At 38.9% G+C, this 12,976-nt stretch overlaps 1 protein-coding gene across 3 annotated transcripts in view; it reads left to right on the top strand.

Annotated features, from left to right (window-relative positions):
* Positions 1-8,111: 8,111 nt before the first annotated feature.
* Positions 8,112-12,976, top strand: part of FKTN (fukutin) — a 38,932-nt gene continuing 34,067 nt past the window's right edge. For all 3 annotated transcript variants that reach the window (XM_045579945.1, XM_045579944.1, XM_045579943.1), the window contains exon 1: positions 8,112-8,257. The gene's annotated coding sequence lies outside the window, so the exon portion shown is untranslated. The remainder of the gene's footprint in view (positions 8,258-12,976) is intronic.

Below are 12,976 nucleotides of genomic sequence, written 5' to 3'. Positions count from 1 at the left end.
TTCTTAAAGGACTCTAAAAAGGAAAGAGCAAAATACGTGGGGTTTTGGTTTAGTTGTTTATAAGTTTATTTGTGTTAAACTGGAGAAAATTTGCCACCTTCATTTCACACTGGAGTAAAATGAGCTATAGTGCCTAATTAAATAGTCTCAAATTAATCAACTATTTCAACTTGACCATCTCTCTCTCTGTGTGTGTGTGTGTGTGTATATATATATGTCAATTATATATATATATATATATATATATATATATATATATATATAATTGACATTTAAATTAAAAAGATTGAGCTCTTTTGCTCAATTTAATACTTGTATTAAGTTGGTATACCCTTTCAAACATTTTTTATTGGTTTATTTACTCTTTGTTTTGACAGGTCAAACATGATTGCTTTCTGTAAAAGAAATGCATGAGAGGTTGACAGTAATGGATGTATCAAAGGTCTAAAACAATTGTTTTATAAAAACATGCTTTTAGTATTGTATTTCTCTTTTAGCAGTTGAATCCCAAACCAGTTTTAATAAATTGGATAAAGAAATGAAGGAATTGCCTTAAGCACTTTAGAAAAAGAATTTTACAATTCATTTTGATTCTTTGGGCTGACCATGTAACATACATCTTTAGTTTTTGGTAAATATGTATATACCAAACATTTAATAACTGCACATAGAAATTTAATATACAGTGATTCTTTGAATGTTCCCGGTGTAGGTAAACAAATGGAAAATATTAGAGGGATGCCTGTCTGTACATGGGTTTAATTGATGGCATGTGTACCATTATGACAAACCATGAACTGCTGCTGTACAGCTAAACTTGGCCTGCTTTGTTCTATAAAGTTTTTCCCATGTTATAATTTAAAGAAACATATTGGCTTAGTTTTATTAACTCATTTATGAAATTAAAACATGAACAATATCATGTATAATTTGAATTTTTGTGACTGATCCTTGCTGGTAGGACTAATTAAAGCAAATAATTTGTCATGAAATACTTTAATTAGATGACAATATTCTATTTCATGACTTACCTAGAATGATTTTTTTTCAATATACTCTTTCCATAAAGTTATTATTATTTATATTGTTTCTTTCAGAAACATAGTTAACAAATGGAAAAGGATATTATGAAAAGTGATTACTTTAAAAAGAGTATTAATTTCAGAAGAGGGAAGTGTAGACTTCTTACTATAAAATATGTGGTTCCAGATTGAAAAAAATCTAAGAACTGTATTTTTAAATCATTATAATTCTCTTTCAGAAAGCTTATATTTGTTAGATCAGTGTTCATTCTTTGGCTAAGTAATACCACAATTATTTTTTAAGTCTGTGATGTGACAGTAATACTTTGTATTCAGATTTCCAAAATTAATGAAGATTGATTTACTGTGCTTATAGTTTTGCTGCTTTTGGGTAGTGTGATGACAAAGTTTACATCTTAAAAATCAGAAATTTTAAAAGGTAAATCTGTTATAGTTTAAAAATTCAAATTCTGATAAGTGTATTACACATAATATGTTCATTTTTATGTAGTCACATAAAATAGATCTATAAAAGTTTCTCCCTTGATTTTATCTTTACACTGGATATATTCTTTTAGGGAAGTGAATGGTCAGCATAAGTCTACTTAATAATCAAGTAACCATAAAGTTATTTGTTACTTTTAAACAAAATGTACACTTCATAATGCCAGTGCTAGAGCATTATGAGATCATGAATGTTTCTTTAATCATCACAGAAAGCATACCTCATGTTCAGTGTAGTTTTTGTTTGTATCTTACAGTATTCACATTATGCCAATACTTGTGATTCTGATATGTCACCTATGATAGCTTTGTTACTTGGAATATTTGATTAATGCAAATACTTTAAGGTTGGTTTTTTGTTGTTGAGAAAAGAGTATTAATTGTTGTTTTTTTTAGTAATTTGGAGTTAAGCATTACATTTAGTATATTTTGTTGAAAAGATAGTGTTGGGCATGCCATATAAAGGTTAGTATTGGCTTATAAATACCAGAGATTGCCATAGTACTTTCTCCTCAGACTACTCAATTAAATTAAAACAGTATTTGCTATTTCTGGGTCAATATAAGGTAATAACTTTTTATTTATAACCATTTGCGCTATGTTAGTTTAAACTGATATGTTTCCTTAATGGCACCCATCCAGTAAAAGCTGGTCCTTTGGAATAGACATACAGAAGATTTCACAGTATATAGGACAGAAGGTAGGTGAATATGTTCGCTTTGGCTTGGAGCTTCTTAAGTTTAGACCAATTTTTGTTAAGTCAAAATGTAAGTAATTGGTAAAAGGCATTCCTATTCGTATTGGAACTTTTTTGAGAGCCTAAGGGCTAGGAGAATGTGTTTTGCTTTGATTTAACTTTTCCAATATATCTTAGGTACCAAAGCACTGAGTCTAGTTTGCCTTTTAAGGGAGACTCTTTAAAATCAAATTTATACTTAATTCATACTATAAGATATATAATAGCCAAAGTTTTAAAGTAATTTATATTGAAAACCACTAGTCATTACACTTTCTCGATATAAAAATATTTGGCTTCATTTTTTAAAAAGTATTTAAAATTAATCACCTTAACTCTACCATACACTAGATCTATATCCTCTATATAAATAATTTCTCATCTTTGGGCATCCATTGCCTCACATAAAATAATTGTAACTTACTCAGCCTACCTCACAGGGCTGTTGTGAGGAACAAAATGAAATGGGGTATATGAAATTGCTCCAACAGTAAAATGCTACATAAATGTAAGGGATTGTTTTCAGTTAATGAATTTAAATGTTTGGATATTTCTAAATGTCCTTTACTTTGTTAAAGTGTGCTTAAAGTGTATCACTAGGACTTTAAACATGATTTTAAAAAACAAAACCCTGACTACATGCCCTTTAACATTCTTTAGTTTGCATGATTTGGCCTTTTTGTATTTTCTCATTGGGCCTGTTACTCAGTAGCAACTTTCTAGAACTGTAAAATGTCCCCCACAGCAGTAGTGTGTGTCACTGTAGAATAGTAGCATAAGTAAGTGATCTAAGCTATGTTTCCATCCAGTCATTTGCACTTTGTTTATGACTCTTCAATGCCACATATGCAAAGACTGAATTTGGCCTAAATAATTCTTTCCAAGCAACCAATGGTTAAAGTTTGTTGTTATTGGATAAATGATTTAAGGTGTATGTGCCCATTTAACATTAGACTTTTGTTGCACTGTCATTTAAAAACACACACACATATGAAGCATTTCAAAACCTTAACCTGGATATCATTTTGTGTCTATCCTAAGGAAAATTGTTTTTGCTTTAATTGGATTTATTAAATGGTTTACATGTTATCTTTATTTATTGATTATTTGGTATGTTATCATCTGGACATGGTTTTGCTATGCAGTTCTGATAATAAAAATCCTAATTCCTCAGGTTAAAATTTTAAGTTGTGGATGAAAAACATGAACTACTTATAATACACTCAGTGCTGCAAACTAGTGTTTTAATACACATATTGCCTCATTTTCCTTGGAAACAAGACAAAGACTTTTAAATCGTTTTTAAATTTAAAATAGTGTATTCAAAGTGGAGTAATTTGTATGTTGAAATGATTGTGTGCTCTGTGTAGAATGACCAAGTTAAATTCTTACAAAAGCACCTGGAATATATCATCTAAAAATTAAATTTCTTTTTCTGCTTTGGCTTCATTGTGTGCATTTTATCAGTTCTCATTAAAAATATACAATGTGCTTTTGAGGATGTCAAGATAAAAAAGTCATAGTTCCTTTGCCCCAAAAGGGGCACTACTTTCAACAGAATTTTATGCAATGAGGGAAAGTTCTAGGTAGCTGCCGTTTTAGGACAGTGCAGCTATGATGGAAGATGAAACATGCTTGAAGTTAGGGACTTTGGAGCTTGTCACATCTCAGATTGCATTTTGGTAGATGGTAGCTAAGAGTAAGAACTAGAACCTAAAACTTCTTAAAATGTGTATTCTAACATGAAAACAATTTTGGAGGAAAAAAGAAAACCAGTCATTGGCTAGATGAAGGGGAGCTCCTGTAACTAAGATCATTTTCACTAAGAGAAGAATGAAGGGAAACTAGATAGTCTTGAGTCATAGAGAGCGGAGTGTGATCAAGATATTGAGAAACCAGTAGCCTTTCATATTAAAGATGGATGGTGAATTGCTGCAACATTTCTAGAGAACAATTTAGCAATAGCAAGAGCTTAAATACACTTACCTTTGACAATGTAATTCCATTTCTAGGCATTTCTCATATATATATCTACTATGAGCAAGCTCATTGTTAGCTGCAAAAAGAATGGCCTACTTGTATTCCAAAGGCTCTCCTTTCTAACTTGCTGCAGTAGCAAGCTACTGTTGCTATGTATTTGTTTAGGTATATTCTGCCTGTCATCCATGATTAGATTGTGGAGTTTTTAAGAAACCTTACACAGTTGTTACAGAATATTCTGCTAATGGAAGAGAGTATTCATGATATGAAATGGAAAAAGCAAGTCTAACAGTGTATATATTATACTGTGAGCATATCCATGCACTTAGAGTTGGGCAGGAGGGGCCCCTGCCTTGATCCTCACTCTGGCGGTTCCTCCATGGACTGAAAAAGTGAAGGAGCCAAGGGATTGCACCCACCTGGAGCCTGCATTCCTCTGCTGAACCAACACAAAGCTTGTTTCCAGAACACATGCAGGCCACTTTCCCAGTCCATCCTGGACAGAATGCTCTGCAGGTGTATACACCTCCATGCTTGAGGGGCAGAAGTTTGTGAGGAGTGTGGCTTAGTAATGCAGACTGGGGAGTCCACATATGTGCATACCAGGGCTCTTCTGGCAAAGGTGAAGATAGAAATGGAGACAGACCCAGGAGCTTGGGGGGAAGAACAGGCTAATCTAGTTAATTTTTACCTGTTGAGACTTAAAATATGTCAGGGTTGGCCTCCATTTGTACTCTTGCTTCAGGCCCTACAGTGTTGGGTAGTCTAAGATGTGTGTGTGCCTGCAACTGAGTGATTTTTAGAAGATGGTTGTTTGCTTATAATAAGGCTGTTTTTACCTATCCTTGTACCCCATCTTCAACTGGATTGGCCAACCAGATGAAAGCATACTGACTAGCAGGCTCCCTGCAGACTCCCCTCTAGTATCCTGCAGAAGCTGTATGTTTACTTCTAGTGAATTGTTTATCCCCAAATCTGCAAATTTATTCTGCAAATGCAATAGCAGTTATTGCTGTTATGTTAAATGTTACATAAACCAATGAAATATGAGTATGAAAAATTACTTATGAGGAAAGTTGGGGAAACTTTAGAGATGAAGATCTAAGAAAAGTTGCTGTCAAGTCAAGAGTTCAATATAATTGTAAATAATAGGGAGGACTGCAAAAAAAATAAAAATCTAAGACTCTCGGTTCAGATTGTATTTTTAAGTTCCAGGTCTACTTTAAAGAAACACACTAAAAATTATAGATGTGATTTACTTAAGAAAAACAGAAACTCCAGTACGTTGATCCATACTTAAGACCTTAGCTGGAATCAAAAGATTGGCCAGTGTAAACTCTCTGCTTTAACTATCTTTTTTTAGATTTACATGGAACAAATACCTTGAAATGTATTTACTTATAAGAACCTAATGATTCACACCACCCCCGCTTTTTACTGTGAAAGCTAGAAGGGATCTTGTTTAAAATAAATTTTTATTGATTTCAGAGAGGAAGGATGAGGGAGCTAGGGATAACATCAGTGATGAGAGAGAATCATTGATTTGCTTCCCCCTTCCTGCTTCCCCCCACACCCCTCCCACATCAATGCTCACCCACTAAGCCACACTGGCCGGGCTATTAGTAATTTTTATTATACAATTTTCAGACATACAGAAAATGAATAACTTTATGCTCATCACCTAGATTTATCAGTTATTAAAGTTTGCTATCCTTTAAACTTTAAAGTAACTAAAAATGGCATGGATAAGAATTGTAATATGCATCGATAATTATTTTCTCTTTTAAGCAAAGCCACACTTTGTTAACATTCTTAGTAAAATTAACAGCAATCATAATATTTAATGACTGAGTACATGTTAAAATTTCAGTTGTCTCAAAATTGGTTTTTTTAAAATACATTTTTATTGATTTTTTACAGAGAGGAAGGGAGAAACATCAATGAGAAACACTGATCAGCTGCTTCCTGCACACCCCCTACTGGGGATGTGCCTACAACCAAGGTACATGCCCTTGACTGGAATCAAACCTGGGACCTTTCAGTCTGCAGGCTGATGCTCCATTCGCTGAGCCAAACCAGCTAGGGCTCAAAATTGTTTTAGGTGGGGTTTTTTGTTTGTTTGTTTTTATGGTGGCTTTCTACAAATTAGGATCCAGACAAGGTCCACACATTGCATTTGGTTATATGTCTCTTCAATCTCTGATTTTGTAGTAGTTACTTACCCTCTTATTAAATGCTGGTCACTTCTCTATACCTGACATTAAATCTAGAGTTTTATTAAATGCAGATTCAATTTTTAGACAAGAATCCTTTACAGGTGATGTTGTGTATTTTCTGTTGGTTGCATCACCTTAGGACCTACATAATGTCTGGTTGTCCCAGATTTAATGGTAAGATTGATCAGTGGGTTCAGGTGGTGGCAGCCTAATTCATCTATTAAAAAGTTCCTCATCAACATTTCACCTTAATTTTAGCATCTATTGATGAGCATTGTCCTTTGTGTTATTTCATTGGAGTAACAAACTGGTGTTTGTTCAATCATTATTAGATGTGATTTTCATTAGCATTTTAGTTACACTGAAATGCAATTCATACAAGAAAAGCAGGATAGTTATTTTTTCCTTTATCAAGATTCACAATGAGTTGGTGCCCTGGACACTTTTCAATCATAACTAATGAGTTTCAGTTTTAAGAAAGCATTATGAAGCCAACATTTTTTATATATTTGATGTGTTTCAGTCAAATAGCAGTTACTCATTTGCATGCTCAAAATTTCCCAGTTTAGGTCCCTAAAGTTAACACCTGTGTCCGGTGGTCCCATTAATGTGTGATAACTTCCTTCTTCTGGATGTTACATTTTTTTTTATTAACCTACCCACTAGAGGCTCTAAGAATAAAGAAAAACTAGTTCTAAGTAATAAATCTCCAGAATAAGCTTGTACGTACACAAATTTTCTGGAAGGAAAAACAAACTGCCATAGGTCATAACCCTGGGAAATAAAAAGATTTTTCATTTTATACTCTTCCAAAAGTCAGTTTTGAAAACAAATGTATGAGGGGGATGTTTTCAGTTTTTACTATAAACTGATAATTTTTGTAGAAATTACAAAGTTACAGCTATTTAATGCGTTATTTTTCCAAAATTCATGTCAAAATTGATGCCTGGTCTTCTGGATTACACAGTTAGAAGGTAAAGAGCCAGTTCTGGGACTCTGCGTGTGTCCGTTCCCAGACCGAACCCGGCCCGCAGTCCGCGGGAGCGTGGACACCTGCGTGCCCTTCCACCTCCCAAGCAACGTGAACGGAGCTGCCGCTTCCCTGCACCCACCTCCCCTGCTGGTACCCATCCGAATTCAAGGAGTTATCCTGAATAAGTATTGATGGTTTGCCTGACATTCACATTTCACTGGCATCCTGTATTTTCAGTTGTCTCAAAGTTGTTTTTTTAAATACATTTTTAAAATATATAATTGATTTTTTACAGAGAGGAAGAGAGAGGGATAGAGTTAGAAACATCGATGAGAGAGAAGCATCGATCAGCTGCCTCCTGCACACCCCCTACTGGGGATGTGCCCGCAACCAAAGTCCATGCCCTTGACCAGAATCGAACCTGGGACCTTTCAGTCTGAAGGCCAACGCTCTATCCACTGAGCCAAACCAGTTTCAGGGCATCCCGTATTTTCTATCTGGCAAACACCGTGGCAGGTGCCTCTCCCATTCTTGGTCCACTTCCTAAAATCGCAGGCCGCCTGGGTGCCCCGCTGTGATTATGGCGACGAGAGAGAAAAGGACTTGAACGTCGCCGGGGCTCGGCCACCCTCGCAGAGGCGGGGGTGAGGCAGAGGCAGAGCCAGAGTCACGGACGCGCTGAGGCCGGCGGGGAAGGTGGAAAAGCCTCCGCCACCTGCCAGCCCGGCGGCGGCCGCTCCGCGCTTGACGGCCGCTTTTGCAGCGGTTGCCGTGAGTGCCGTAAAGCAGAGCTACCGCCGCCACCGCAGCCGCCGCCGCGGATGAGGTAAGGGATGGGAGGCTGTACGGAGCCGCCGGGGGTGGGCAGGTGTTTCAGGCAGATGTCGCCTGAGGCTCGGGTGTCCTCGCAGGGCGTCCCCCCGGCGTGGTGGGACCCTCCTCTCCCCCGGAGGTCGGGGCGGGCCCCAGGGATGAGCGCGACCCGGGAGGGGGCTCCTCGAGGTCGGTCCCCGAGCATCCTGTGGTGGTTGTCCACTCGGGCGGTCCTTCCCACGTTCCGTAGCGTGTCAGCAAGAAAAATCCTCGGAGAGGGACGGGCTCCGTGTTGGGGGGGGGGGGGGGCGATCCAGACCCTTTTAAGACCCGGGTTGGGTGGCGATCCAGACCCTTTTAGGACCGGGTTGGGAGGGGACGATCCAGACCCTTTTAGGACCCGGGTTGGGTGGGGGACGATCCAGACCCTTTTAGGACCCGGGTTGGGTGGCGATCCAGACCCTTTTAGGACCCAGGTTGGGTGGCGATCCAGACCCTTTTAGGACCCGGGTTAGGGGGCGATCCAGACCCTTTTAGGACCCGGGTTGGGTGGCGATCCAGACCCTTTTAGGACCCGGGTTAGGGGGCGATCCAGACCCTTTTAGGACCCGGGTTGGGTGGCGATCCAGACCCTTTTAGGACCCGGGTTGGGGGGACGATCCAGACCTTTTTAGGAGCCGGGGGGGGGGGGGGGGGGGGGGGAGACGATCCAGACCTTTTTAGGACCGGGTTGGGGGGGGGGGGGGACGATCCAGACCTTTTTAGGAGCCGGGTTGGGGAGTGGCGTTGGAGCAGGTGGTGAAAGCCTCATCGGGATGGATGTGCGGGAGGCCTGGGGGCGGGCAGGGGGAGCCCGGCCGCTGCGGGGCCGGTGTGTGCGGAGGCCCGGGCGCAGCCCCCGGGGGGCCGGGCCTGCCTTTTAGGGTGGTGGCCGAGGCAGCGGTCTCAGCTGGAAGGACCGCGGTGCCCTGTGCGGTGGGAGTTCTCCCGTGGACTGCGGAGCTCCTACAGCTTTACCGAGAGAGAGGGCGTCTTTTAATCCACTGTCCCTTTTCTCCTCGGATGCTGTCAACTTTTAGTTTACTCGGAGGGTTTTTACTGGAGCACTCTCTTTATGGGCTTAATAACGGGGTGGATACTGCTAGCCATGATACATCAAGTTTCCCGTGGCTTGGACATGTCCCTTTTGTTTGCGGTGTCAGTCGGGGGCTGAGGGAAAGACCGGATGTGTGTGTGGAGGTGACTGTGGAAGCTTTGGATGGGGGTCTGGACAAGTGGGTTTAGATGTCATCACCATCACCAGTTTCTCAAGTAACACGAGGCAAGTCATTTCTCGCTGAGCCTCCGTTTTCTCAGATGTAAAAAAAAGGGGATCTAGATGACATCAGGTTCTTTCTATTGTTTACAACCTTTTTCATGTCCTGACACATAGTAAGATTGCTAAGAAAGGGTGTGTGTGTGTGTGTGTGTGTGTGTGTGTGTGTGTGTTTGTTTGGAAGTGACCAGTCGGGCTGTAGCTCCCGCAGGCCCAAAGACTGAGAGGATCCGACAGCTCTGACACCTGTAACCCATTCAAGATTCAGCTGGGAAACAGACCTGTCCGTTCCTTCGTCATTGCCAAATCTCAGTTCATGCACTGGTTACAGGCTGCTTCCATATCATCTAAGAATGGTTCTGTGCTGTAAGATACCATCTTCATATTAATCTCATATTTGCATTAGAACTTGTAGACACTTGGGCTACTTACACTCATAGCCATTCTTCCTTTGAAAACTCTTACACTCACCTCTAAACTCTGAGAAGACAGGAACTGTTTGTATTGATCGTTTTATCTGTAGTGCTTAATATTTCTTTGGCATCTTCGCCTATAACGATAGAGAGTAAATATTTATTCCCTGCAAGGTAAAACTAGGAGTTTACAGCTAAAAGAGGTCACTTCTGATTGGGAAGAGCATGGGAAATGTCCCAAAAGAAGAATCATTTGAAAGGAGCTCAGAAAAGAGGTGTGGAACTGGCTTTATGGAAATGGATGGTAGTATTTCAGTTAAGAGGGCATAAAAAGCAAGGAGGCAGGAACGTGTGGGATGTATTCTAGAAATACTTGGGCAAAACCATGGAGTGTGAAGAGGGGAAAAGCCTAGAAAATTTGCCTTTGTTCAGTCAGGTTGTGAGTACCCTTGGATGCCACTGTATGGAATTCAAACTTTGTAAGTACTAGAGAACCAGTGAAAATTTTTTGAGTACCTTATTTTTTGTAAGGATCACATTATTCATTTTAAAGTAGTAACTCCATTCCTAATGTAGAGATAGTGCTAGCAAAACGGAATGTTTTGACAGGCTAATATTCCTTTTTTTTGCAATTGGTTTGCCTTGGCATTTGTAGAAAATAAATAATGAAGTATAGTTAATTGGATATCATCTTGATAATAAAAATGCAGTTAAGTGATGATGTGTTTTGGAGGCTTATTTCATGTAAGAATTAATTTAGATTAGAGATGTGTCCAAAGAGAGAACAAGATATTAATTTGAACTTTATGTTTGAGTGGTGGTTTATGTGTGGGCCTTTTATGCTTCCTTTCCAAGTACCGTAATTAATTCAGGTGTAGAAGAGGCTGAGCTTTGGCACAATCTGAATGCCACTTTAGATTTCATTAAGAATTGGTATACATTGCCGAAACCGGTTTGGCTCAGTGGATAGAGCGTCAGCCTGCGGACTGAAGGGTCCCCGGTTTGATTCTTGTCAAGGGCATGTACCTTGCTTGCAGGCGCATCCCCAGGAGGGGGCGTGCAAGAGGCAGCTGATAAATGACTCATCGATGTTTCTAACTCTCTTATCTCTCTCTTCCTCTGTAAAAAATCAATAAAATAAAAATAAAAAAAAAGAATTGGTATACATTGATGCACGATTTAATACACATACAAGAAGCTGAGCTGAAATCTTGAAAATGAAGGATATTATCCTGTGAGCTATCTTTATCAGAGTTTATTGTTTTATTTAAGCAGATTTTCAACAAAATTTAATACCATCAATGTTATTTTATGTTGCTAGTTTTCCAAGTTTTATGAGATAAAAAATAATCATGATATATTCTGTTGTCTTTGCCTAATATACAGGGCAAAAGTGAGTTTACAGTTGTTCGTGTAGAAAATAATACAGTTATTAAAACTAATAATACAAGAATAAACTCTTGAGTTTTGTGTACCCACAGTGGTAAACCTTTTGCCCCACAGATGAATTATCTGAAGATCTAATGGCACTGTTGATGTAATTTCTCTTTAGTGGTTTATTGACCTAATATAATTTCCTAAGAGTATTTGCTTTATATAAGCTTCAGCTCTGGAAGCTCATTTGGCTTGTTTTAAGACCCCAAACCAATACTTCTGACTTAAGATGGCAAAGTCAAGTCATTTGTGCCCTCTGCTACCTGAAATTACTTTGAAAAAGCAAGGCAAATGAAGACGAAGATCACAGCTTCAATGAAAACCTAGGAGTCCTCTCACCCCAAATCAAAATATTTGATAAATGGTTGTCAGATGTAAACAGGAAGAAATTAAAAGAGGATGTTGGTAGAAAGAAGTCTCAGATAGAGCTGGCAGAACGAGGAGAGAGATCTGTTTGCGGTGGGGTCAGGATGCATAGGAAGGCAGTGGGAGTTTCCTTGTATTGTTTGACAAGGTGAACCAGCAAGAAAGGAAGAGCAAAAGAGAAAGCAAACAGAACACTGTCTTTGAAGGTAGTGCTCTCCTTGCGAGGCAAGAAGTTGTGGCTAAACACCTTTTCAGTAGTTATTCTCACACATGTACTCTCTGTCTCTCACACATAAACATGCACAAAACACTGTCGTAAAGAGCTTTCTTGTGTTCCAGAGAGACTATCCTCTGGATCAGAACACAGCTTGTTTCTTCCACAATCTTGCAAAGAACTGATCCGGAAGGAGCTCACATCACTCAAAGATAAATAATAATTAAAGAAATGGCCAAAGTGTCTATACAAAAATATTGTAAGAAGAAAGGGGAAAAGAAACAGAAAGATCAGTAACAAAGGCCCAGGAAAAAACTGTATTGGCCTAACAAATTTAATGAAACAACTGCTTTTTAAAAATAAGAAACAAAATTAATTGGCCCAAGAGCTAGGAAGAAATAGTAAGAAAACAGTATATGGTAATTATAATCGGGTAGAGCTCAAGAAAGGAAAGGAAAGCCTGGCCAGTGTGGTTCAGTGGTTGAGCATTGACCCATGCACCAGGGTTCTCGGGGCACATGCCAGGGTTGGTGGCTCCATCCCTAGTAGGAGGCGTGCAGGAAGCAGCTGATCGATATTGAGACTTCTTTCTCACCAATATTTGTATCTTTCCCCTCTCTCTCAAAATCAATAAAAATCTATACAAAAGAAATGGAAATAGCAAAAAGGGCAGGAAATAAAAAATAAGAGTCCACATTGGAAACAAAGAGAACTTAGTAAAGGACAGGATAACAATCTTTGGAAAGCTGAACAAAGTGTAATGGGAATGAAAGGAGATAAAACAAGTGCTTGCTTGTAGTTTTGGAAACAGAATTAAACATTGGAACTGAAAAATATTCAAACATAAGAAAACTTTACACAAACAAATCTTAATTCTACAGACTATAGGGCATACATAGAGGAAAAAATAATAGGACAGTCATAAACATCATTACATATTAGTTTTTTGAAAATTGAATTTCAAACATAAGGAATGCATTCTTTGCTCAT

The sequence above is a fragment of the Pipistrellus kuhlii genome, unplaced genomic scaffold, assembly GCF_014108245.1.
Source record: "Pipistrellus kuhlii isolate mPipKuh1 unplaced genomic scaffold, mPipKuh1.p scaffold_m20_p_12, whole genome shotgun sequence".
In the NCBI taxonomy this organism is placed as follows: domain Eukaryota; kingdom Metazoa; phylum Chordata; class Mammalia; order Chiroptera; family Vespertilionidae; genus Pipistrellus; species Pipistrellus kuhlii.
This window is presented reverse-complemented; position numbering and strand designations above follow the sequence as displayed.